Source organism: Dasypus novemcinctus, chromosome 1 (genome assembly GCF_030445035.2).
Source record: "Dasypus novemcinctus isolate mDasNov1 chromosome 1, mDasNov1.1.hap2, whole genome shotgun sequence".
NCBI classification, from domain to species: Eukaryota; Metazoa; Chordata; class Mammalia; order Cingulata; family Dasypodidae; genus Dasypus; species Dasypus novemcinctus.
Window position 1 is genome coordinate 182,368,215 of NC_080673.1, and position 26,744 is coordinate 182,394,958.

Below are 26,744 nucleotides of genomic sequence, written 5' to 3' on the forward strand. Positions count from 1 at the left end.
GCCATAAAAAGGGCTTCCAAAGAAAGAAAGATAACAGGATAGGTACTGTTATAGTCTAGGCATGCAAAACATTGTGTAAAGGTTAAAAGACAAGAAATGGAAGATCAAAAAGCTTCCCAGCTACAACTAAAGCATGTGCTGAGAAGAAAGTGAAACTATGTTCTGTTTCAAAAGGTAAATTCACTGGATGAAAACCTTTCAAGTCTGTCACAAAACAGATATATTTCTGAAATCCAGATTTATTGCAGGCTGCAGGCAACACAGATTACAAAATGTAGGTCACTCCAGAAAACTGGTAAGTGTGGCAAAACTGCATCTAGGAAAATACTCTACCAGAGTTAAGTAGAAAGAAACAAATGCAGAAGAGAGTAGTACCCTCCTTCCACTAAAATCACTTCAGCAACAGCCATAAAAACACACAAACCTGATCACTTGGTAGTGTAAGTGCAACTAACAAATATATCTGATGGTGATGCCTAAAGTAGCAAAGGCCAGGGTCCAACAGGAACATGAATCCATTTTTCCCCCAGAATTTTAGATGGCAGAGTATAGACAGGCATAATTTAAATATAAACAAACATACACACACATGCACAACTATCTTTTTTCAAATGGATTAGTGTTAGCAAACTTGAGACGAACACACATTCTGCTGTCACCTCTCTGGAACCACAGATCTAAGAGGGTGAGAAAAGGGGGAAAGATGAAAAACAAAAACAGTAGTAAAAAGAAATAAGTACAGGGAAGCGGACTTGGTCCAGTGGATAGGGCGTCTGTCTACCACATGGGAGGTCCGCGGTTCAAACCCCAGGCCTCCTTGACCCAAGTGGAGCTGGCCCACGCACAATGCTGATGCGCGCAAGGAGTGCCATGCCACGCAGGGGTGTCCCCCGTGTAAGGGAGCCCCACGTGCAAGGAGTGTGCCCCATAAGGAGAGCCGCCGAGCGCGAAAGAAAGTTCAGCTCGCCCAAGAATGGTGCTGCACACACGGAGAGCTGACGCACAAGATGACTCAACAAAAAGAAACACAGATTCCTGTGCTGCTGACAAGAGAAGCAGACAAAGAAGAAACACGCAGCAAAATGGACACAGAGAGCAGAAAATTGGGGGTTGGGGGAGGGAAGGGGAGAGAAATAAAATTTTAAAGATAAACAATTAAATCTTTAAAAAAAAGAAATAAGTACGTTCTGTTGGTGGGGGAGAGGAATTGTAAAGTAAATAAGCTCATAAACATTACTGTACATTTATTAAAGTAAATCAGTACAAGCATTTTTCCTTCCTAGGATTTGGGAGACCACTAAAGCAAGAAACACTAAAAGGCCTCAATCAAATTTACCTTTCCTTTCTTTGCACTTTTTGTGACTATATTTAGAAATAGGTATATGGGTATGAATGACTGAGTTTCTCCCTAACCTCTTTGTTCTCCTTTAGCTTAGTTGCTAAAGGAAATAAACAAACAGAAATTATAAATTTTGGGGGATTTGAAAGATTACACATAAATATGACACCAAAAACATGAGAAACAAAAAAACAGATAAATTGGACTTTATGTAAATTAAGAACTGAAGAGAGGATGTGGTTCAAGCGGTTGGGTACCCACCTCCAACATGGGAGGTCCTGGGTTCAGTTCCTGGTGCCACCTAAAGAAGACAAACAAACAACAAGCAGACATTGAGCCAAAAAATAAAAATGAGCAGATGAGAAAAAACGAGCAGACAACAAGCAGAAACAACAGCCAAAAAAAAAAACACACAAAATCCAAAAACCAGCAGGGAGTGGATGTGGCTCAAGCAGTCGGGTACCCACTTTCCACATGGAAGGTTTTGGGTTTGGTTCCAGGTGCCTCCTAAAGAAAAAAGACAACAAACACATATGATGAGCAAAAAAAAAAACCAACAAACAAACATATAAGGGAGCCATCCGAGGCGGGGAGAATAAATAATTTTTTAAGAATTATAAAAAAATAATTTTTTTAAAAAATTTAAGAACTTTTGTGCATTAAAGGGCATTTTCAAGATAGTAAAAGGAAAAGTTCCAGAATGAAAGAATTTGTAAACATGTATCTGGTAAGGATTTAATATCCAAAATATATTCAAAAGCTCCTACAAACCCAACAAGACAATCCAACAAACAAACAAAAAACAAATAGGAAAAGGACTTGAATATGCTTCTCCAAAGAAGATATACAAATGGCCAATACCACAAGGAAGTATGTTAACATCATTAGCCATTAGGGAAACACAAATCAAAACCACAGTGAGCCACCACTTCACACCCACTAGAGTGGCTATTATTTCAAAAACTGAAAAATAACAACTGTCTGAGAGAATGTGGAGAAATTGGAACTCCTGTGCATTGTTGTAGGAATGTAAAATGGTGCAAGGAGCTGTGAAAAGACTTGGCAGTTTTCTCAAAAGTTAAACACATAATTACCATATAACCAAGCAATTCCACTCTTAAGAATGGAGTTACAACATGGATGAACCTTTAAAACATTATGCTGAGTGAAATAAGTCAGACATAAAATAACGAATATTGTCTGATTCCACTTTTTTAAAATATATAGAATAAGCAAATTCATAGAAACAGAAAGTATATAACAGGTTACCAGGGAATCAGAGAAGGGGAAGAAGTTATTGCTTAAGGGGAACAGAGCTTCTGTTTTGGAAGATGAAACAGTACTGGTAAAGAAAGTGGTTGATGGGAGCGCAACATTGTAAAAGTAATTAATGCCACTGAACTGTACACTTAAAAATAGTTAAAATGCGGAGGCAAACGTGGCTCAATTGACAGAGCATCTAACTACCATATGAAGGATCCAGGGTTCGATCCCCAGGGCCTCCTGAACTGTGAGGCAAGCTGGTCTACACACAGTGCTGCCACGTGCAAGGAGTGCCGTGCCACACAGGGGCGCCCCAGCATAGGGGTGCCCCGCCCCACGTGCAAGGTGTGTGCCCCTCAAGGAGAGCTGTCCTGTGTGAAAAAAGTGCAGCCCACCCAGGAGTGGCGCCACACACATGGACAGCTGATGCAGCAAGATGACGCAACAAAAAAGAGACACAGTTTCCCGGTGCCGCCTGACATTGCAAGCAGACACAGAAGAACACACAGAGAACGGACAGAGAGAGCAGACAACAGAGGGGAATGGGAAAGAAATTACTAAAAGTTTTTTTTTAAATGGCAAATTCTATGTTGTATATGTTATCACAATAAAACAGATTATGTGGTCATGAGTGACAGAGAATGTGCTGATCAAGTTCTGGACTTGGAGTCAGGTCACACAGGTTAGAGACCTGTGTAATTTCTAATAAAAGCCAGAATATCTCTGCAGATAATACCAGATCAGAACTGCAGTAATACTATGCTTAAATGAAATAAGGTAAATGAAAGCATCTAAAACACTATATGCCACGGTAGGCATAAACATACACTGACTGTGAAGGAACAATTTGGTAAACAGTTACTGCTAATGCCGCAATTCTAAAATCAAAATAAAATATTTTCATATTTTATTTTTTAATTTAATATTTAGGAAACACGTATGTTTTGGTTTTAAAACAATGTCCACATTTGTGTTTATTCCAGTTACGTGGCTGATGATCCAATTTGTGGCTTTAATTCATGTTTCCAAGTACTCTTTCACGTGACAAACACACTATAATTCCACAGATATATATTAGTCACCTCCAAGTCTCATTTTAAGAATTGAAGATACCTCAGTGTAGAAATCAGATCAAAATCCTTGGCTTCCTGGAGCTAACATGGCAACTAAAATGTCAGGTGGAAAATGCTATAAAGAAAGCAGAGCAGGAAAGGATGGGGTAAACAAGGATGGAGTGCAGTTTTAAAATAAATCATCACCAAGGTGATATTTAAGTAGAGATCTGAAGGAAATGGGGAAAGAATTCCATGCAGAGGAAATAACAGCAGGTCGAAGGGATGCTGAGGCAGAAGCATGTTCTTAAGGACAATAAGGAGACTAATGTGGCTACAGCAAGAGAGCAGCAGCAGATGACAGGCTGTATGTGTGCATGTTCTTGAGGATGCCACAGACTATGCAGTTCTTGAGCTTTTACTATAAATTTTGAGTGGAGGAAGATCATAATCTGAGCAGAGGACAATCAAGATGATTCTGGCAGCTGTGTTAAGAAAGACAATGAGGCTCAAAGGAAGAAGCAGGAGGACCAATCAGGAGGCTACTGCAACAATGCAAGTTAAAACTGATGGCTTAAACCAGGATGGAAGTAACGGAAGCAATGGAAGTGTTCAGGTGATGGCATCTTGGATATATTTTAAAAACAAAACTTATAAGATTTGCTGACACACAATGAATGTGGAATTGAAGAAAAGAAAGAGAGCAATGGTAACTCCAAGGTTTCTAGCATAAACAGTCTAAAGAACAAAGTTGCTACTTAATGAGATGGTAAGATCTCAGGAGTTAGGTTGTGGACATAATAAATTGAAAATACTATGTTAAGTTAAAGAAGCCAGACATGCGCCTGTCATGTAAAAGCACACACAAAAAAACATATACACCTAATAGAAATAAATCATCAGTTAATGGTAGTTTTTTATTTTCTTCCTTACATTTTAAAAAATTTTCTAAAATTTTCCCTTGTTTTACCCCAAATCTATTTCTTCTCATTGTTTGTTTGTTTAAATTTTATTTCTCTCCCCACTCCCATTGTCGGTTGTCTGGTCTTCTTTTTAGGAGGCACCAGGAAGTGAATCTGGGACTTCCCATGTGGGAGGGAGGCACCAATCACCTTGAGCAACCTCCGCTCCCTGCTTGTTTTGTCTCTCACTGTATTTCCTTACTGTGTCTCTTCCGTGTGTCATCTCACTGAGTCAGATCACTGCACCAGTCCAGCCGTGTCAGCTTGCTGTCTTCCTTAGGAGGCAATGGAACTGAACTGGGACCTCCCATGTTGTAGGCGACGCCCAACTGCTTAAGCCACATCCACTTTCCCTCATTCTATTTTTAGTTTTGTAAATGGTACCACCTGACCATCCAAAGAGCAGCAACATTCAACCCCAATGTCTTGAGCTTTTTATTTCCTTTCCATCTTTAGTTACCAAGTCTTTAAAGACTGACTTTAACTGCAAGGTTGTCTGAGTCTGATGCATCTCTATTTTCTAATGCCACTGCTTTCATTTAGGTTTTCCTTACAGCATGCTATCTTAGTTGCAGTCTCATAACCATCTCTCATCCTCAGAAATCTGGCCTCCACAACTGTTGTTAGCTATTTATTGAAATAAGCTCATGTGTAAAACTTTTCAAAAGGCTACCATTGTCTATTCAAGTCTGAAGTTCTGACCACCACAATAAATAATACTTTATGTGGTCAAACCTACCTTTCTGAATTCATCTTCCACAAGCTCCTCCTACTTCCTATATTCTACATGGATTTTTACTCCCTCTCTCCTCACCATACCCCAGGATCTCCTGCCTCCATGCTTTCACTTAATCTCTATCTGTACAGAATTATTTTCCTTTCAACTCCTGCTAAAATCTGTTCACCAACTCTCATACATTGCTATATATATGGGTGGAAGTTAACATAGGTTTTTAGAGAACAATTTAGCAGCATCTATCAAAAATATCATGAACTTCTAATAAGCAATTCCAATTCTAAATATATGCCCTGCAAAAACACAAATATACACAAAGATATTCACTATAGTACTGTTCATAAAAAAAGCATCTAGTTGTATGGCAAATGAAAAATAGCTAATAAATCCTTTTATACCTGTATTAGAGATATGTAATACTACATAGAAGTTTTTAAAAAGAGCAGACACCAATGCAATCTATCTCAGCACACCTTCACCTTAGCCACAGGTCCCCTAAGAGTACTCACAGCTGCCAGTGACAAATTCCAGCAGAATTGTGAAAACAACCACATTCTGATGGCCCATCACCCAGCTCTAACTTTCTACTGACTTTCTGTTTTCTTCCACTTAAAGGACTGTTTACAAACACTGGGTGCTTATAGTTTCTGAAAAACTCATCTCTAATAAGAATCATATCCTGACTGGTAAGAGGCACAGAGGACTGAACCAACACCCAGACTTATTCCTGAGAGCATTATTTCCTGCCTCCAGGTCTCCAGTGTCACTGAAATTCAACCTTCATTTAGAACAAAGTTTAAAATAAGAAATCTTCATGAAGCCTTCACTAAATCCCCCAGGGAGAATAAATCTCTCCGTCCTCTGTACCTAGACATTCCTCTTGAAATGCCTCTTACAGAGGCTATCATGTGTTCGTCCTTACATTATAGTTAGCTGTGAGTGTTCTTGAGTGTCTCACTAGAGCACAAACTACCAAGGACCAGAAAATATCTTAACCCCTATTATGTATAACTTAAGATGGTCAAAGTTCCTGCCTATAACAGGTTATCAAGAAATGTGTCTTGATTATAAATTTGTTGAAAACAGGTCAGTGTATAATACCAGACGAATTCACAGATGAGATGTATTCAACTTTGGGGAAAAAGTCAATAGGCAATATCAAAGTCAGAATGAAGGATCAATCATATGTTTTAATGGTGTCCTATTTCAATTTATTTGGTTAAACGAAAGCTAATTGAGTTGGAAGGAAAAAAAATAAACTGCAAACCACAACACATTACAGGCAAAAAGTAGGTATTAAAACTTTTAATGGGTCTAAACAGCAAACAGTTCATCTCTCTTACACTCTGAAAAAAGTCTGTTTCCCTTTCACATCACAAGAGCCTATATACAATTTAAAGGTTCTGCATATTCCTCAGATCATTCGTTCAGTTTCCTGTGTAAAACTGCTGCCAATGAAAATATGAATTTCTCATTTACCACATTTTGTATACATTCTCCTTGTGACCTAGTATTTGATGGGAAAAATAAAATTTGCTTTCTGGTAAATATTTTGTATTTAAATAAAATTTACAAAGATGTAAATAAAATTTTAACACTAAACTTCCTGAAAATTTCCCATAGTAGTATATGTTCTGTCATGTTCTGAATAATACTGTGAATAAATGGCAATTCTAAGAGCTAACATTTATTACTAAACACAGTATGTAACTAAGTTTGTCTAAGTACTTTAAATACATTATCTCATTTATCACTACCAATTCAATGGGATAGATACAATGGATAATCCCAATTTATAGATGAAAATACTGGGACTTAAGGAATTCAAGTAACATGCAAAAAGTGACATTTAAGTGGCAGCCAGAAGTCCAATCCTGGTCTTTTTTATTCTAAAGCTAAGTCACCTGCCACCCTATGCATTTGCCAAAATATCAAATCCAAACTAAGGAAAAATAAAGTCTGCTCTGCTGTAATGTATGTTTCTTTACTATGAATCATTTCATATGCACTAGCAATAAGGGAATGATGTTGGTATAAAAGAAAGTCAGGGGCAAGTATATAGGGTATATAAATATATTCAGATATTTGTTGGGTATTATCATAGCAAGTAGAGTTTCACATGACAACTGAGGGAGTGCTGAGTTCCTAGCCAGAAAGCTGTGTCACATTCCCTAACGGAAGAGCAACAATTCCCCAAGTGCAAGGGCAAGACCAGTTAAGAAGAATGGTACAATGATGGATCCTTGATACTGATGGCTATGTTTATGTGCCCGTGTGCTTGAAATTTCAACTAGGCCAAGAGCTGCAGGGTAGCTAAGAGTTACCTCCTGAGAGCCTCCATGTTGCTCAAATGTGGCCACTCTCTAAGTCAAACTCAGCATGTAAATGCATTACCTTCTCCCCAGTGTGGGACATGACTCCCAGGGATGAGCCCCTCTGGCACTGAGGGATTATTACCAATCACCAGCTGAATATGCAACTAGAAAAAGATCTTGCATAAAAGGAGGAAATGGTAAAGACAAATGAGTCTGTACGGCTAAGAGACTTCAAAATGAGTCGGGAAGTCATCAGACAGGTCACGCTTACACACATCTCAGCAGGATCCCAGAAACAGCCAAAGTAGATATAACCCCAGATACTGGTGCTCCTGAAGACTACGGAGACACACAGGTTCTATGGTCATGGCAGATAGCTCGAGTTCAGCGCCCTAACAGTGGGCCCTACTTTGGAGTTTGTGCTCCTGAATGTGATGGAGTTGGACTCAGATGTGACCTCGCTTCACATGCCTCTTCTGTCATTTTTACTGAACCTGTGGTTGGTGCTATGGTTAGTGTATGCTCAGGAGATTTGAATCTCTGGACTGTCCATGTGCCAGCTGGACCCTGAGCCGCAGCAGAGTTGCAACACCTACTCTCTTGTTCATTGGACATACCCTGGTCAGCTAACAGGAACATGAGGATGGTCAACCAGCACACCAGGTAACTGAGAGACTCTACAACTGCAAGCAGGAGAATCACATCCATCAGTCATGTGGGATTCTAAGCTCCCTCTCATTTAGAGGTGGAGTGGACATCGCCATCTCAGGGTCCACAGGATGGAGGAATAAAATATGGACTGGAGTGGACTTACTGGTATTCTACTATTCTACTACAGAACTATTGTGATCCTAGCAATGGAAGAAATTGTATCATTGATATAAAGACAGCGGCCACAGGAGTTGTTGAGGGCAGGAAAAGGGAAGAAAAGGTGTGATATGGGGGCATTTCCGGAACTTGCAGTTATCCTGGATTATATTGCAGGGACAGATGCAGGACATTATACACCCTGCCATAACCCACTGAATGGACTTGAGAAGAGTGTAAACTACAATGTAAACTGCAATCCATGTACAGCAGCAGTGCTCCAAAATGTATTCACCAATTGCAATGAATGTGCCAAACTGATGTAAGATGTGGGAGGAGTGGGAAGGGAGAGTGGGGTATATGGGAATCTTATATTTTTTAATGTAACATTTTGTGCGATCTATGTACCTTTAAAAAAAAAAAAAAGTCATATTAGCTCATAAATTACTACTTTTAGTGCACAATTCTGCAGATCTCGGAGTTTATCAAGATATATATGGCAGCGAGCAGTATACCTCAGCAACTGAATGCCTGCTTCCCGTGTACAGGGTCCTGGGTTGAATCTCTAGTATCTCGAAGGAAGGAAAAGAGGGGGAGGAGAGAGAGAAAGAAAAAAGATCCCGTATGTATTGGACAAAATGAATACTTCAAACCTGCAGTATGTAAGTTGTCAGTGGGTGTGTGAGTAGGATCTACTAAAATGCTATGGGCAATTTTTTGTTGGCTTCAGTTTATGCTTTTTTTAAAAATGTGAGGTAAAATACAACTCCACAGGGAAAACCTGTATTAAAATGCCAAAATTAGGATAAAGTTATGGAATAGAAACCATTGATATTTTGAATTTAAAGGTCAATGTCCATCCATTCTGATCCCAAACAAAGCAGGTATGAAAGCACACACACAGCTGACTCTTAGCACACCTTGGCTCTTAAGGAGAACTGGTGAAGCTGATATATGGTGGAATGACCCTACTGAGCAATCTACTGTATAAAATGAATACATCCAAAATGCATTTATTTTCAAGTATATAAACATGCTATCGAACAGGAAGGTGTATACAAAGATGAACACGGCTTACAGAGAAAACAAGCCTTGTAAATATTTTGATACTGTTGACCTATATTTATTGTTCATAGAACAAAGCATTCTCCATAAAATTCTCTCACATAGTGCCTGCAGATTTAAGTATGTGGTTAAAAATGTCTGGGTATTCTCCTTGTTAATCTTAATATTGGCCTTTATGTCTTCCTAATTCTCTCTGTATAGCTAAATAGCCTCAGTACTTATTTCCTCATGTGTGAGAGATTATATACTAATTTGCACAATACCACCACATTTACCGTTTAAATAAAAAAGGCAGGGGAAATATTATGCATATTAATAGAATAAAGCTCAGTAGTTGAACACCTGCTTTGCATGTATGTAGTCCCTGTTTCAACTGTCTATACCTCCTAAAAATTTTTTTTTCAATTATTTAGATTATTAAAAATAATGTATAGCTCATACAAAAGGACACTCTTCAGCCATAAAAAAGAAATGAAGTTCTAATATATGCTACAACATGAATGAACCTTGAAAACATTAAAGAAGGCAGAAACAAAAGGACAAATGTTATATGATTTCACTTATATGGAGTATCTTGAATGGGCAGATTCACAGAAACAAAGTAGATTAAAGTTCAACCAAGGGTCAGGGGATTTATTGCTTAATGGGTACAGAGTTTCTGTATAGGGTGATGGAGAACAGATTGGAAAAGTGATGATGGTGATAGTAGCACAACACTGTAAAAGTAATGTTACTGAACTGTATACTTAAAATGGTTAAAATGGCAAATTTTATGTTAAATATGTTACCACAATAAAATTTTTTCCCAAAATGTCTCATTTACTCCAAAAAAGTTCTCTTCCTTTATAATTACATTTGACTTGGGGGCAAAAAAAAAATTAATATTCCCCAAGCACAATCAACTTGGAGTAAAACAGCTAATCAAACCGCATTTCTTCCAAAGCACTGGCTAGCCTGAGATTTTAAAATTTGTTACCACACAAAACCCAGAAGCCACAAAAAGTGTATCACTCCCTCGCATACACCCTCATCTTTGAGATCTCATACCCAAAACCTTTTTCCCATATCCAATGATGCAATGCCATAATTACCATTGTTCACACCAAAACCCAAGGAGTTATCTTTAATGTCTTTATTTAACCTCAAACACCTAATCCAAGCCAGGCACATGCCACCTCACAGCCTTTACATTTGCTGTTTCCTTCTTGTAGGATATATGCAGGTGCTTATCTCAAGGTATTCAAATGTCACCTTCTCAGTGAGACCTTCCATAATTATTTTATTTAAATTTGCAACCTCTTTCTGACACTCTAGACCATTAACAACTTTTTCTTCTAAAGCCTTTACCTCCATGAATATTTTACTCATTTGCTTCTTGGCTGACTCCTCCACTTAAAAAAAACCTTCACAAAGATTTTTTTTCCAGGGGAGAGGTGGGGTCTGCTTTGTTCATTGCTATATCCTAGTGCCCAGAAGATAGTTGCTGCTAAAAAATATTTGAATGCCTGACTAGGACTCTCAGTCAGTCTTTATGTTAGATGATCACAACATGAGGGAAAAGCAGACATTACACAATGTGAAGGTGCTGATACTGGTCCCCTCACACTGGCTTGACATGTCCACACAGAACAACATGTGTGCCTGGTTGAACAGATTTACAGAAATTACCTCTTTTAATGGATGAACAAGCAGAAAACAGATATGGGCTTAAGATGATTTCTGAAACAAAGCAGGTATGGAAGAGCATACCAATAATTCAAGAACATTGAATAACAAAAGAGTACCATCTTCTATTCTAGTCTTCTCTCATTAATAGAACCCATGACATAATAAATAATAGTATGTAGCAGTACAAAGTCATCACAATCAGCAAGTTTCTTAAAAATAAGCAGCAAGAAGAGCCCAACAAGATAGTGGCAGAATAAGGACCTCATCCTACAGGGCAGTTAGTAATCACCCAGAGCTATCTAAAGCTTCGGGACCCCAGGAGATCAGAAGAGCATCTTACAGCATCCTTGAGAAATGAAGGAGACTACCCATCTGCAGTAAAGATTCGTGAGTAAAGCACTTCGCACCACAGAGGCCAGTGCTCATCCTGCTCATCCTCCACTGGTGGCACAAGCCTCCTTAGGAGCTACTCTGTGGCTGGAATGGGAAGCTCTATTTCCCAAAAATGGGGAAGAGACCATTGGCCACCAACTTCAGCAGATTAATAAATTAGGCTGGCTAAAGTGTAACCCTGGGAACAGCTAAGGTTTCAGCGAAATTAAGTCAGAAACAGGCCAGTAGATGCCATTTTAACTCTGCCCAGGCATGAGGGGAAGCGGGGCTGAATGAAAATGACAGCAAATGTAGGGACGAGCTTCTTTCTACCCAGCTCTCTTCTGGCAGGGAAGAACCTGGGGAGACCTGCACCAGCCTCTCCGGGTAACTGCAGGCACTTTCAGCCAGCACAGACTGAATAGTCAGACACTTGGGACACCATCCCTGCACCCAAAACGATACTAGAGGAGCTGTGTTTCCTCAGCCTCCCTGGGCAACTGCAGGCCCTTTCAGCCCAAATGAACTGGTTTGTCAAGCACCTTTGGTTCCATCTCCAGCCCTCTACCCATAAAGGACAGGAAGGGGCTGGTGTTTCTTCAGCCTCACTGGGCAACTGTAGGTGCTTTCAGTCCACCCAAACTGGATACTTGGGAACCGGCAGCTCTATCCCCAACCCCAACAGGATAGGAGGGGAGCTGTGTTTCTGCAGCCTTTTCGGGCAACTGCGGGCACTTTCAGCCCCCATGAATTGGTTCATTGATCACTTCAATTCCATCTCTACCACTGTCCCCAAACACACACTGGATGGGAGGGGGCTGGTGTTTCCTCACTCTTTTAGAGCAAATGCAGACACTTTTGGCCTGCATGAACTCGACTGTTAGGTGCCTGTGACTCCACCTCTATCACCAATATGACAAGAAGGGGGCAGTGTTTCCCCCACCTCTTTGGGTAACTGTAAGTGCTTTTGGCCCACACAGACTGAACAGTCAAGACACCTATCTCTCCACTCCTGACCCCAAGGAGGATAGGAGAGGAGCTGCTTCCTCAGCCTTTTTGGAAAATATCAGGTACTTTTGGCTTACACAGACTAGAATGGTGGGTACATGTGGATCCACTCCCACCCCCCAATAGGATAGGAGAAGGCCGGTGTTTCCTCAGCTTTCTGTGCAACGACAGGCACTTTAAGCCCACACAGACTGGACTGTTGGGTGCCTGTGGATCTACCCTCACAGCACAATAGGACAGGAGGGGGCGGGTGTTTCCTCAGCCTCTCTGGGTAACAGGAAGCACTTTAGGCCTACAAGACTGAAATGTTGGACATCAGTGGTTCCATTCCCAATCCCTAAAGGGCCTAAGGGACAGTACTCCTTCAGCTTCTCAGGGCAACAGCAGATGCATCTGGTCCACACAGATTAGATTGCTGGGCACTCCAGAGGGTCCATCCCCACCCCTGGCGGGGGAGTAAGGGGTGGGGGTGCTATGTCAGTCTACATAGGCAACTATGGCCATTTTGGACCCGCATGGCATAGATTGCAGCTCACCCTTACAGCTCCATACCCACTCCAAGCAGGGAAGGAAGGGCTGTAAAGACTCATCAGTCTCCCTAGGCAACTACAGACAGCGCTGGCCTCCTGCATGACTCAGATTACTAAACACAGCTGCAGCTCTGTCCTTATCCCTGGCAGAGGAGAAAGGTGAAGAAGCTACATCAGTTCCTGGGACAACGTGGGCAGCTTCAGCCTCCACTGCTTACAGTACCAACTATATCCTTGGCTCCTACTGCACAATGAGCAAAGGAGAAAGGGCAAAAAAGCCCTAAACTAAGAGAGACTATGCCCAGAGTAAGTACATCTAGTAAGCCAGATGCCAAGACACCAAAAAAAAAATTACAATCCATACCTAGAAATAGGAAGATATGGCCCATTTAAAGGAACAAGATACGCCTCCAGATGCCTTAAAGGAGTTGAGACAATTTATCACAGATGTTCAAACAGACCTCCTTAATAAACTCAGTGAAATGGCTAAAGACATTAAGGATATTAAGATGACACTGGGTGAGCACAAAGAAGACTTTGAAAGTATACATAAAAAAATAGCAGATCTTATGGGAATGAAGGGTGCAATAATTGAAATAAAATAAATGAAGTAAAAATATAATGGAAGCATATAACAGCAGATCTGAGGAGGCAGAAGGGTCAGTGAACTTGAAGACATGGTCTCCGAAAACATACATATGAAAGAACAGATGCAGGAAAGAATGTAAAAAATTGAACAGGGTCTCAGAAAACTAAATGATGGCAAGAGATGTGCAAACATACATGTCATGGAAGTCCCAGAAGGAGAAGAGAAAGGAAAAGGGGCAGAAGGAATATTTGAAGAAATAATGGTAGAAAATTTCTTGACCCTACTGAAGGACATAGATATGTGTCCAAGAATCACAATGTACTCCCAACCCACCCGAATAAATCCAAATAGACCAACTCCAAGACACATACTTACATAGAATGGCAAATGCCAAAGACAGAGAAAGACTCTTGAGAGCAGCAAGAGAAAAGCAATACATAACATATAAGGTATATCCAATAAAATTAAGTGCCAATTTCTCATCAGAAACCATGGAGGCAAGAAGGCTGTGGTATGATATATTTAAAATATTACAAGAAAAAAACTGCCAGCCAAGAATCTTGGAAAAATTCCTAGGAACATACAAACAACCTACAGTGACCCTAGAAGAAAGAGAAGACCTTAGCAAAACCAATCACAAGAGATTGAAACTGTCCTCAAACAACTCCCCAAAATGAAAAGCCTGGGACCAGGCAGTTTCACAGGTGAGTTCTACAAAGTCATCAAAAAAGATTTAATACCAATCTTACTCAAGCCCTCCCAAATCATTGAACAAGAAGGAACGCTACCAAACTCATTTTACGCAGCCAATATCATCCTAAAACCAAAGCCAGATAAAGATATTATGAAAAAAAATTAATATGAATATAGATGCAAAAATCCTCAACACAATGCTTGCTAATTGAATACAATAACATATTTAAAAAATTATTCATCATGATCAAGTGGGTTGTATACCAGGCATGCTAAGGTAGTTCAACATAAGAAAATCAGAGTAATACACCACATTAATAAATCAAAGAAGAAAAACACATGATCCTACAGAATGACAGAGAAAAGACATTTGACAAAGAATCCTTTCTTGATAAAAATATTACAAAAGACAGGAAATGAAGGAAACTTTCTCAACATGATAAAGGCCACATATGAACAACCCGCAGCTAACACTGTACTCAATGGTGAAAGAATGAAAGCTTTCCTGTTGAGATCAGGAAAAAGACAAGGATGCCCACTGCTAACAATGTTGTTCAATATAATGCTAAAGGCTCCAGTTAGAGCAATCAGGCAAGAAAAAGAAATACTATAAAAGGTATCCAAATCAGAAAGGAAGAAGTAAAACTTTTGCTATTAGCAGATGATACGATCCTATACCTAGAAAGTTCCATGAAATCTACAACAAAGCTGCTAGAGTTAATAAACAATTTGAGCAGAGTGTCAGGAAACAAAATTAACACCCAAAATTCAGTGGTGTTTCTAATACATTATTAATGTCGATATAAATATCACTAGCTATTAGGGAAATGCAAATCAAAACAACAAGATATCATCTCACACTATACAGAATGGTCATTATTGAAACAAAAAAACAGAAAACAGTAAGTGTTGGAGAGGACGTGGAGAAGTAGGAACACTCCTTCACTGTTAGTTGGGTTGTAAAATGGTTAGCCTCTGTGAAAGACAGCTTGGCAGTTCCTCAGGAAGTTAAATACAGAACTGCCATATGACCCAGCAATTCCTCTACTAGGAATATATCCAGAAGAACTGAAAAGTGTGATACAAACAGATATCTGCATAACAATATTCACTGCAGCATTATTCACAATTGACAAAAGGTGGAAACAACTCTAGTGCCCATCAACCAATAAATGGATAAACAAAATGTGATATATACACACTATGGAGCACTATACTGCAGTAAGAAGAAATGAAATTGGGACACATACGATAATATGGATGAATCTTGAAGACATTATGCTAAGTGAAGTAAGCCACATACAAAAGGACAAATATTGTGTGGTCTCACTAATACGGACTAAATACGATAAACAAACACATAGAGTTAAAACCTAAAGTATAGGTTATTAGGAATTAAGAGGAGGGCTGTGAAAGAACTGATGTTTTATGTATGTAGAAGTTTTAATTAACTTGACTGTACAAATGTAGAAATGGATAGAGTTGATAGTAACACATTATAGTGAGTAGCAGCTGGTTTATAAATAGGATTACGGCTGAAAAGGGTAGTCTACAGGTACAAATGTCAATTGAAATAAAGCTAGAGAATAACCTAGGGACTGAATAACACAGTGAATCCAGAGGTGGGTGAGAATTGTTGTTGACAGTACAAATGCAAGAATATCCTTCTGTATTAGAACAGACGTACATCAGTATTTCCGGGTGGAGGGAATGTGGAGAAGCATGGGAAAAATATAATTAATGTAACCTCTGAACTGTAGTTAACAGTAATATTATAAAATTCTTGCATCAATGCCAAAGATGTACAATGTTCATAATAGGGGGGTATGGAAAAACTATGCCAAATGTATGCTTTGGACCATAGTTAATTGTAACAGTCTGATGATACTATCTCATAATCTGTAACAAATGTTCCACAATGATAGGCTACGTTGGTTAAGGGGTGTTGTATGGTGAAGGGTGCTGTATGTGCATGACTGCATTGTAAGTTCATAACCCCTGTAAAAAAAATATATTAAAATATATATATAAGCACTTAAAACATATCACATCCATATACCGTGTAAATTTTCCCCCCAACAAGGTTTAAAGTCATGATAGTCAATTCAGTACTTTGGCAATTTCAATAAATTTGGCTATATGCATTTAGGTGCCTCTTTTGAGTTTTTTTTTTTTTTAATGTAAAGGCAAGAAGCTACATAAACTGGGAAGGATTTGTTCTTCCTATTGCAGTAGAAATAGCTGAAATGTAACTTGGTAAATATGAACATAAACCAAAATATATTCCTCTGTCAGCAAATCACTTTATAAATACACACAGAAGACACTGCTGAAAATCAGAGGGAATTTTAAAAATTACTATTAGAAAAAATTACTTAGGGTAGGAAATTTGCCATGAAGTCAGAGGTGGTTTTAATAATATGCCAGAGTTTATATATAGTTTTGCTAGCTTCTTTCTTGATGAAATACACAAATTTCTAAGCAATTATCTATAGGAAGAGATATATTCTCAACTGTAAATTCAGTCTACAGTTAAATATTTTGAGTGCCTTTTACAGAACAGGTACTCTTCTAGGTGCAAGGGACAGAGCATTCAGCAAAAGAGATAAGGTCTCTAACTTCATGGCGGAGGCTTCTCTGATAGTCTGTCTACCATATGGAGAGTCCACAGTTCGATTTTCAGGATCTCCTGACCCGTGTGGTAAGCTGGCCCACACACAGTGCTGCTGTGCGCAAGGAGTGCCATGCCACGCAAAGGCACCCCCGTGTAGGAGTGCCCCACGCACAAGGAGTGCACCCCGTAAGGAGAGCCACCCTGTGTGAAAAAAACCGCAGACTGCCCAGGAGTGGCACCACACACATGGAGAGCTGACGAAGCAAGATGACACAACAAAAAAGAGATGCAGTTTCCCAGTGCCACTGGATAATGCAAGCAGATGCAGAAGAACACACAGCGAATGGACAATGGGGGAAGAGCAGACAATGGGGGGAAGGGGTGAGAAATACATTAAAAATAAATAAATATTAAAAATAAAAAGCATTTAGTGGAAAAACAGTAAGAGCATATTTGTTACCAGAGTGGCTCCTTTAACTGAAATAATATAAGGTTTCTGTGGTAAGCTTGCTGAAATTCCACCACATGAGAAATTCATTCATTTCATCTTTCATTAGCAATCTAAGAAATTGAAGCCAAAACAGCAAAAAGTACTACCAGATGCCATAGATAGCTAATTTTACAAAAAAACAAACAAACAAACACCAAGCACATTGCAATAAGGAGTAAATGTAAAAATCTCTTGTACCACACAGGGGACTACTGTTTATTTCATGGGCAAGTTCTTAAAAGTGTTACGGAACTTGAGAAGTTACTCCTCTTTTTAATCAAAATTGATTATTTTTCCTGTGAGGACAAGACAAGCAGCTTCCTATAGCATGCAATCTAGCATACTTTTTCTTTACTTTCGTTAAAGTAAAAACATTTAAGGTAAACACAGCACAAACAATGGCTAGTCAGCTGTGAAAATCACTTGATTTATAAAAAAAATAAAATGAACTTGGAAGCAGCCCTTTAAATTGGCTCCATCATCATGCATTAGCCAAGAATTTTTTTTAATGATATATATTCAAACATACTATTCTCACAAAAAGAGTTTTGTACAATTAACAATTAAAGTCATCTTTCAAACTTTGTTTACCTCACCTTTATCACAATATTTTTAACACTATAAATTTCTGTACATTTTTCCATAATTTATGAATACAAAATCACACATATATTTGGAGAGATGTCAACTTTTTACTGATAAGGGTGAATGATCAAAATTTATACAGGCTAGGGAAGCGTATGTGGCTCAACCACTTGGACACCTGCCTGCCATATGGGAGGTCCCCAGTTCAGGTCCCAGTAATTCCTAAAAGAAGATGAGGAGACACCACCTCCTACCACAACAGAGCTAGCTGCCACCTCGGGCAACAAGCAGACATCACAAGCCAGCAGAGATCACAAGCCAGCAGACACCAGCAGCCCAGGGGAGCAAATGTAGCTCAGTCTGTGGGGCACTCGCCTCTTATGTGGGAGGTCCCAGGTTCAGTTCCCGTATGTCTCCTGGAGAAGGCAAGCAAACAATGAGCAGAGACAAGTGAACCATCTGGGAGAAGGAGGGAATAAATAAAGAAAAGGAAAAAAAAATTTACAGGCTATGATAATAGTAAAAGACTACAGCACAGCACATGCCACATACCTCTATGGCTTGCAATATATGGATAAAGACTCCAAAGATAAATAAGCACCCTTCTTTTGCTTCACAGGAATAACTATCACTTCAATTAATCACACTAGAGGAACCAAACCAAAAATGAGAAAGCATCAAAGCATAAACACCCCCCCTCCAAAAGAAAAACAACACAGAATATTTTTCCTGATTAAAGGCGACAGTGGATATTAAGAGAATCAAATTCATAGTCATAAGTCTTACTGAATCTGTGCCTCCCCCACAACCCAGTAAAACCCCTTTTAATGTAGGGTTTTCAATTAATACACTACAAGCAGTCCAATGTCATGGGAAAAGCAACAAGAGTAAACTAAGTTTTATCTCCATCACTCTTTATGCATTCCTTCCAACCAGCACTTAAACCTGTAAGTTTATTCCACCCACCTCAACACCTATGACTCCATTCCCAATCCTCACATTTAGAGCCACTTGAAAGAGTTGTCTCTACCTCCTTACCTCCAATTCAACCCCACCAGAAGCCACAATATGGCTCCTATCCATTCACTCAAATTCTTCTTGACAAGGTCTTTCGAATCCTTCATTTGATGAGTATTTGGATTTATCCCACCTATCCTCTTTGTAGTATCTGACACAACTGACCATTTCCCCTTTTAGAAGTACCCTCTCTTCATTTTTGTGACACTACTCTGTGTAGGTTTTTATCCTACCTTTCTTGCTATTACTCAATTTTTTGTTATGGATTCTACTCCTCTACCCATTCTGTAAATGTTGGTGCTCATCAGAGGTCTGTTCTTTGCTTAACTCTATACTCTTCCCAAGGAGCTCCTGCCCACTTACAAAATTCTAATTACCATCTCCCAGTCACCAATCTTGATTGCTCTCTAAATATCATATGAATACCTAGTCACTGGGTATCTTCATTTACCTATTCCATAAGAGGCCCAGATTCAACATGTTCAAAACCAAAACCTTCTCCCCTACAACAACTAACCTAACTCCTTCTTTGGTGTGCCATTTATTTCATTGCCATCTCAGCTTAACAAATGGTACCATGTATAAAGAACCTTTTTTCCCCTTTTTGATAAACATTTAACAGCCCCCAAATTGAGATGTATCTACGTTACTCTACTCCCCCTTACAACTTAACCCAACCAGCTATAGTAAAGAATTAAAGCCCCACCCTACCCTCCCAAAAGGCAAACTGCCTTTATATACCTCAAAATGTCACAGGGTTCCTTTCAGTTGTGATTAAGAAATGACTTCAGGGGAGTGGGCATAGTTCAGTGGTTAAGCGCCTCCTTCCCATGTATGTATGAGGTTATGAGGTCCTGGGTTCAATTCCCAGTACCTCCTTAAAAAGAAAAAAAGGAAAAGGAAAAAAAAGCTCTGAGGTAAAAGGAAAAATGATATAGGTCAAAAACTTGTCTCTACATAGAAGAGAAGACTACTAGAAAAGGAATAAATGAAGGTAAAATGAAACTTTTTTAAAGAAAGAAATGACTTCAAAGCACAATGTTTCTTACTACTTCAGAGTAAAGATAGTCTATAAATACAAAGCTTTTAGGGTCACTATAACTGATAGATTTGGGGGAACTTCAGGAGCATGAGGAATATGCACATGGATCCCTTGTTTGTGTCAAGTTTTCTTTTAAGTTCCATTGGGAGAAAGAAAACACACATTTAAAAAGATAAAGGTAACCCAATTAACAAGTAATAGCTCCATATAAGCAGAACACTAGAACTGAAAATATTCCTGATTTAGTAACTTTGAGTCCTAGCATCATTGTGTTCAATGTGGGAAATTAGAAGCAGAGTTGAAAGAAGCAACTGTATTCTCTGAAAGTCTTTCTTTATACACAATGGAAACCTATCTTTAACCCTAACAAAACATACCAATGCCTCAAAGCACTGAAAATGGGCAGTCATCTAACTAAACAGAAATGAAGATAGCATATTGAAGGCAGAGCTAATGGAAGTCAAAATGTGGAAGAGATAGGAAGGAATCCCTGAGAATAGAGCTGAGGCAGAATATCCTGGGATCAGTGATAAGAAAAGGAAAAGTATCTACTATTAGAAGATTCCTCTCACAGGAATGGAAAACCTTCCACTGGAGTGTTAGAACTACATATACTTCTACTTTTTGGAAAGTTCTCAGGTTCACGAACTATAATCACTTTAATATTTACAAAATATTCTGCTCAAGATGTGATCTTTCCAAAGTATATTGTTAGCGTGATTGGGAAATCATCCAACATAAACATGAATCTCAGTAGGCACTGTTAGGGACCAGTGCTAGAAAAGGCATCTGTTTGATGAAAATAGAATTTCTACTTCCCCAGTGATTATGCTATCAGTGACTATTGTGAAATCCCAAGAGAAGAAAAGAAAATTTAACTGCCTCAAAATTTTAATTATTCATATAAACTGGCCAAGAAATTAAAGTTAAATGTTACACAAAGGGATCTCTAAAGCCCTACTACATTTTGGCTAATTATTCCACTGGCAATCTACATCTGCTCTACTAAAATTTAGTTATAAATTAGAAGTAACTCACTGAAACGCTTTTATATCTAAGTAACTGTAGATAATAACCATAATTCACAAAAAAATTATTTTTTAATGTGCATAAAAATGTCCTGAAACCCGTGTGGAGCTGACCCATGCGCAGCGCTAATGTGAGCAAGGAGTGTCGTGCCACACAGGGGTGTCCCCCGCATAGGGGAGCCCCACGCGCAAGGAGTGCGCCCCACAGGGAGATCCGCCCAGCACAAAAGTCCAGCCTGCCCAAGAATGGCACCGCACACACGGAGAGCTGACACAACAAGATGACGCAACAAAAAGAAACACAGATTCCTGTGCCGCTGACCACAAAAGAAGCGAACTAAGAACACACAGCAAATGGACACAGAGAACAGACAACTGGGGGGGAAGGGAAGATAAATAAATAAAAATAAATCTTTAAAAAAAAAAAAAAGTCCTGAAAATGTGTTCTACAATCAAAGACCAGATAACACTGTCAAAATTTAAACTCTACTAATCACTAGGAAGAATGACACTAAGTTTAACAAAACAACTAATTTTAACAAAAGCACCTTCAACCTCAAACTTTTAGAACATGTTCAGTACTCAATATTTTATGCTCAGGAAGTATGTAAGCATTACCTTTAAAAAGAATGGAGGGTGGGGAGAGGATATGGACCAAGTGGTTGACCACCTGCTTCCTACACAGGAGGTACCAGATTGAGTTCCCTGTGCCTCCTACAAACAAACAAACGAAAAAACAAACAAACAAACAAAAACACAAGCAAATGAAAAAAACCAACTCAGAGGAGCCAATGTGGCTCAGTAGTTGAGTACCAGCTTCTCACATACGAGGTTCTGGGTTCAATCCCAGCACCAACCAACCAACCAACCAAATAAACAAATAAATAAATAGAATGGGCACAACACAACAAACAATGAATGCTAAATTAAACTAATGACTTTTTAAAAAAAAGAATGGGAAGCTATTAGATTTGCAAATATATATCTAACATCTTCAGAAATACTGACCATAATCCCACACGCAGTTTTTTGGTCAGGCATCCTTATCTGTTTCAACTATTGGTATTACCTTTCCTTCCTTCTTTTTTTCAAATAAGCATTTTCTAGAATTCTCTTTATTTGAGAAATCTTTCTTCTAGCTATTTTAATAGAAAATACCACAGTATTCTTTTTTTTTTTTTAACAGCTCGGCTCCAGAGGTGGTCTTTAATAACTCGGAGTAAAACTAATTTTAGTAATTAGAGTTAACTATTTCGGTCTATCCAATAACAAATGAAAACTATTTTGTTTTCAAATAAAAATGGGTATAGGCACTGTGTCTAATACTACTTCTCTACATAAGTTAATCACACCAGATAGAAAATATTAGCCCCCAAAACTCAACAGTTATAGCACTAGATAGCAGAAGTAGGCAAATTATCATCCTTTCTAGAGGTTATAACACATACTAGCTGCTGAGAGCAAAAACATTTGATAGAAAAATCATGTAAATAAAACATCTTCAAATTACAATTCACATTTGCACATATCTAAATAGTAGATTTAGAGAAAATAATTGAATAGTCAAGGAAAAATATTCCAAACCCATTCAAAGTCATAAGAAGAGCAGCAATAGCAAAAATGACTGCTCCAAAGATTATGAAAATAGAAGAAACACTGTTCCAGTTTGTAATATCATAACTCACCCACCCCCCTTCAAAAAACATTCACCCTCAGGGATTCAAATAACAAACACAGAATTCACTGCAACTGTGGCTACAATTTATAAGCAGGCTTTCATTGTTCCATAAAGGCTCATCATTGTAGATGCTCATCAGTTTTAAGCCACATCCATAGCTGCTTAGTTACAAAAACAACAAAATCTGACAGACTCTATCATGACATTTATAGAACAGTTTTATATAATAAAATTACTAAGTTAAATAAAAGGATAAATAATACCCTACAGTACCAAAAACATGAGACTCTAGTCATTCTTATTATACTCAACACTTTTCATTTATATGGGTGCCAGAATCATCTGACATGGATATGTTTAACTTAACACCTAGACCGAAGATTTATCATTTGTGCTCAAAAAAGTGAAGCAGGGATATCTCCAAATTAGTTAGTGGTGAATATAATGTTTCATGCCCACTGGCCTGCATTCTTTCTATACACCTTTCTTCCAAAATTTTATATTGCAATACAGAGCCAAAAATCCCACATACACACATTCCCTGATAATGTCACCCTCTTGCCTGGACTGCAGAGAGTATCCTGGGTTTAGTAAACACAGCCAATCAAGTGCGGACAGGAAACTAAACAGGTGAAAGAAAATGCCCAGTAGCATTTTTTTTAAAGATTTATTTTTTATTATTTATTTCTCTCCCCTTCCCCTGTAGTTGTCTGCTCTCTGTGTCCATTCACTGTGTGTTCTTCTGTGACCACTTCTATCCTTATTAGCAGCTCCGGGAATTTGTGTTTCTTTTTGTTGCATCGTCTTGTTGTGTCGGCTCTCCGTATGTGCTGCGTCATTCTTGGGCAGGCTGCACTTTCTCTCACGCTGGGTGGCTCTCCTTACAGGGCGCACTCCTTGCGCGTGGGGCTCCGCTATGCAGGGAACACTCCTGCATGGCATTGCACTCCTTGTGCGCATCAGCACTGCACATGGGCCAGTTCCACACGGGTCAAGGAGGCCCGGGGTTTGAACTGCACGTGGTAGGTGGACGCCCTATCCATAGGGCCAAGACCGCTTCCCCCCAGTCATTTTACATACTCTAGTACATAATCACTGCAAGATGTTTCATACTATAATTAGCAATGGATTGGAATTCAGAAATATGGGTTTGAATTTCAACTTTCCCAGTTCAGTTAAGTTTTAGTAAAGTAGGGTAATAATACTTTCCTCACTAGACTATGGTGAGATATAATGCAACAACCGTTTCAAGGCTAATGAACAACACATTCAGGTAACAGATTATATTCAAAACATATTGATTAAACAATTCATACCAGGGGTATGACATCAAATCAAATCAGAGAGAAAAGGACAGATCACTCAAAAGTGATATTGTTGGAACACTTCATTCATTCAGCAAATACTTACTAAGCATATAGTATGTGCCCAGCACTACCTTCTAGCGGGGGGTGGGACAAGGAGGGAAGAAAAACAAAACATTATGTTAGAAGGCAATACATGCAACTGAAAAAACAAGGAAAGAGCACTGAAAGACCAAGTGTTCCATTTAGATGTGTTGCTTTTCCAATTTTAGACATCCAAGGGAAGATGTCTTCTGGACAGGTGGATCTGAAGTCGAGTTTGTAAGTCTGCCTGGAGATAAAAATTTGGGAGTTATCGGTATATATAGAGTAGCTAAAACCATAACAGATGAAATCTGTTGGTGGTCAAAAAATGTTAAACACCAAGGGCCAATTTCTGGGGCACTCCAAAGTTAAATGTGTTGAAATGAGAACAAATTAAAAAGGAGACTGAAAAAAAGGTGCCAGTGTGGTAGGAGGAAACCAGGAGTATGATATTCTAGAAACCAAATGAAGAAAATGTTTGAATAAGAAAGGAATGAACAAAGATGTCAAAAGCTGCAACACATCATAACCAATGACACAAGCAATTAACTCTTTACAGACAAGGTAAAGGGATAATTTTTAATTGTAAAATAACAAAAAAAAGAAAATCATTCAAAAACACTCTTTCATCTTAGAGGAAGATAAGCAACACAAAACAAGTCAAAAGAAAAACTAGAAATGTGACTACATAAAAAATTTTACTTTTGTGGGGAGAAGAAAAAATATATAGCATTTTCAAGGGGGAAAAAAAACTACCCATTCAATATTAGTTGTACTGATTCTATCCATTAAAATAAGCAAAAAAAAAAAAGGTTAATTAGATTTCCAAAGAATCATTTCTAAAAATAGCAACTATGCCCTTTTCCTTTTTCAATGCCTAAGAAATAGAGATAAGCATGGCAAAATAATTAATTTCAAGTCTGGAAGAACACTCACCACCCTATAAACAGTGCATATCTCTAGGATTGGGGTTTACAGGGGTAGTGGTAGTGGGACTATCCTTAGTCCTATCGATTTGGTTTACAATTAACATATATTTGCCTAATTAAATTTTTTAAAAGCTCAGAGGAGACTTCAGGAGGGTGGCAACAGCGACAGCATGGCCTGTCAATCTCTTCCACATAAATGACAGAGAAACTTGATAGCAAAACCAAAATCCTTGGACACAATTTATAAGGAAACTAAGGCATAGGTATTCCCACAAACCCCAAAATACAAGCAGAACAAAACCACAAATGGTCACACACTGAAAAAGAAGCAATTGGGGAAGGGACATGTCTGACAGATCTAATGACATAAAAACACCAAAAGGGCCAACAGGCATTCCCTGGAAAGCTAAGCTGCCCCAATTTGAGAACAGAATCTGAAAGAGGAAGGGGTTCTGCCTCTCTAACAGCAGTTGATGGGTGAATGCAATTATCTGAGCCCTAGGGAATAAAAACCTCTCAAAGCTACCCTGCCATGGCTTCCTCCAAGGAAAGGGACCCAGGCTAAGAAGAAATTGCTCCTCAAAGTAGAGGAAGGAAACTGAGCCAGAAAACTCTAAAAATAAGCACACTTACTTCTTAAAACTACATTAAAACAACAACAAAAAGGAGCTCTGTGAAGTTAGTGACCGTTTCTGTGAATAGTTCATTCACTCAAACATTTATTTAAAACATCTATTATGTACCTACAGCTATGCTAAGAGACTCACATTGATAAATAACACATTTTTTTCCTAAGAGTCTTACAGAAGAGACAGTGGAAAGAGATCAGTCCTTCCATGGAGAAAGGGGACTGTATGTACATAAAACGAATATTATTCAGCTGCAAAAAGGAATGAAGTTCTGATTCGTGCCACAACAAGGATGAACCATGAAGACATGTTGAGTAAAATAAGCCAGACGTAAAAGAAGAGTGTATGATCTCACTTATATAATTAGAATATGCAAAGTCATAGGCAGAAACTAGAATTTTGGCAATCAGGGCATTAGTGGGGATGGGGATTGCAGAGTTAATGCTTAATTGGTACAGAGGTTCTATTTGGGGTGATGGAAAAGTTTTGGTAATGGATAGTGAAAACGGTGGTACAACACTGTGAATGCAATTAACACCACTCAATTGTATATCTGAAAGGTGGGAAATTGTAGATTGTGTTCCCAGAACAAATGCTTTTTAAAAAACCTGCAATACCACATTAGTCCAATTAGATAGGCATGAATCTAACAAAGTTTAGAAATGACTAGTGACCCCCACCGTTCTGGGGTGACCCCACCCCCTGCTTGCTTCTTTTGGTTGTGACAATGGGGAGAGAGAAAATTTTGACATTTAATCCCCAGGAATCAGGATAAACATCCTGCTATTGTCAAAAAACTTTAGCTCTTTGCTTAGAAGTGCCTCTTGTTCACCAATAATGCACTGAGCAACAGCTTACATAAAAGATGCTCAATACATACTGAATGAATAACTCTGGGTGGATGTAACTGAAAAAGGACACTCACTGCAGAGGGAAGAGCATGTC

The 26,744-nt window shown here is 38.7% G+C and overlaps 1 protein-coding gene across 10 annotated transcripts in view; it reads right to left on the reverse strand.

Moving 5' to 3' along the window:
* The window catches only part of RBPJ (recombination signal binding protein for immunoglobulin kappa J region), a 261,397-nt gene that overhangs the window by 80,941 nt on the left and 153,712 nt on the right, over nucleotides 1–26,744 (reverse strand). Inside the window, exon 1 of one of the 10 annotated variants that reach the window (XM_058300127.1) lies at nucleotides 1,601–1,641. The exons of the other annotated variants lie outside the window; for them this stretch is intronic. The gene's annotated coding sequence lies outside the window, so the exon portion shown is untranslated. Of the gene's footprint in view, nucleotides 1–1,600; nucleotides 1,642–26,744 lie in introns of those variants that run through there. 10 annotated transcript variants of the gene reach the window in all.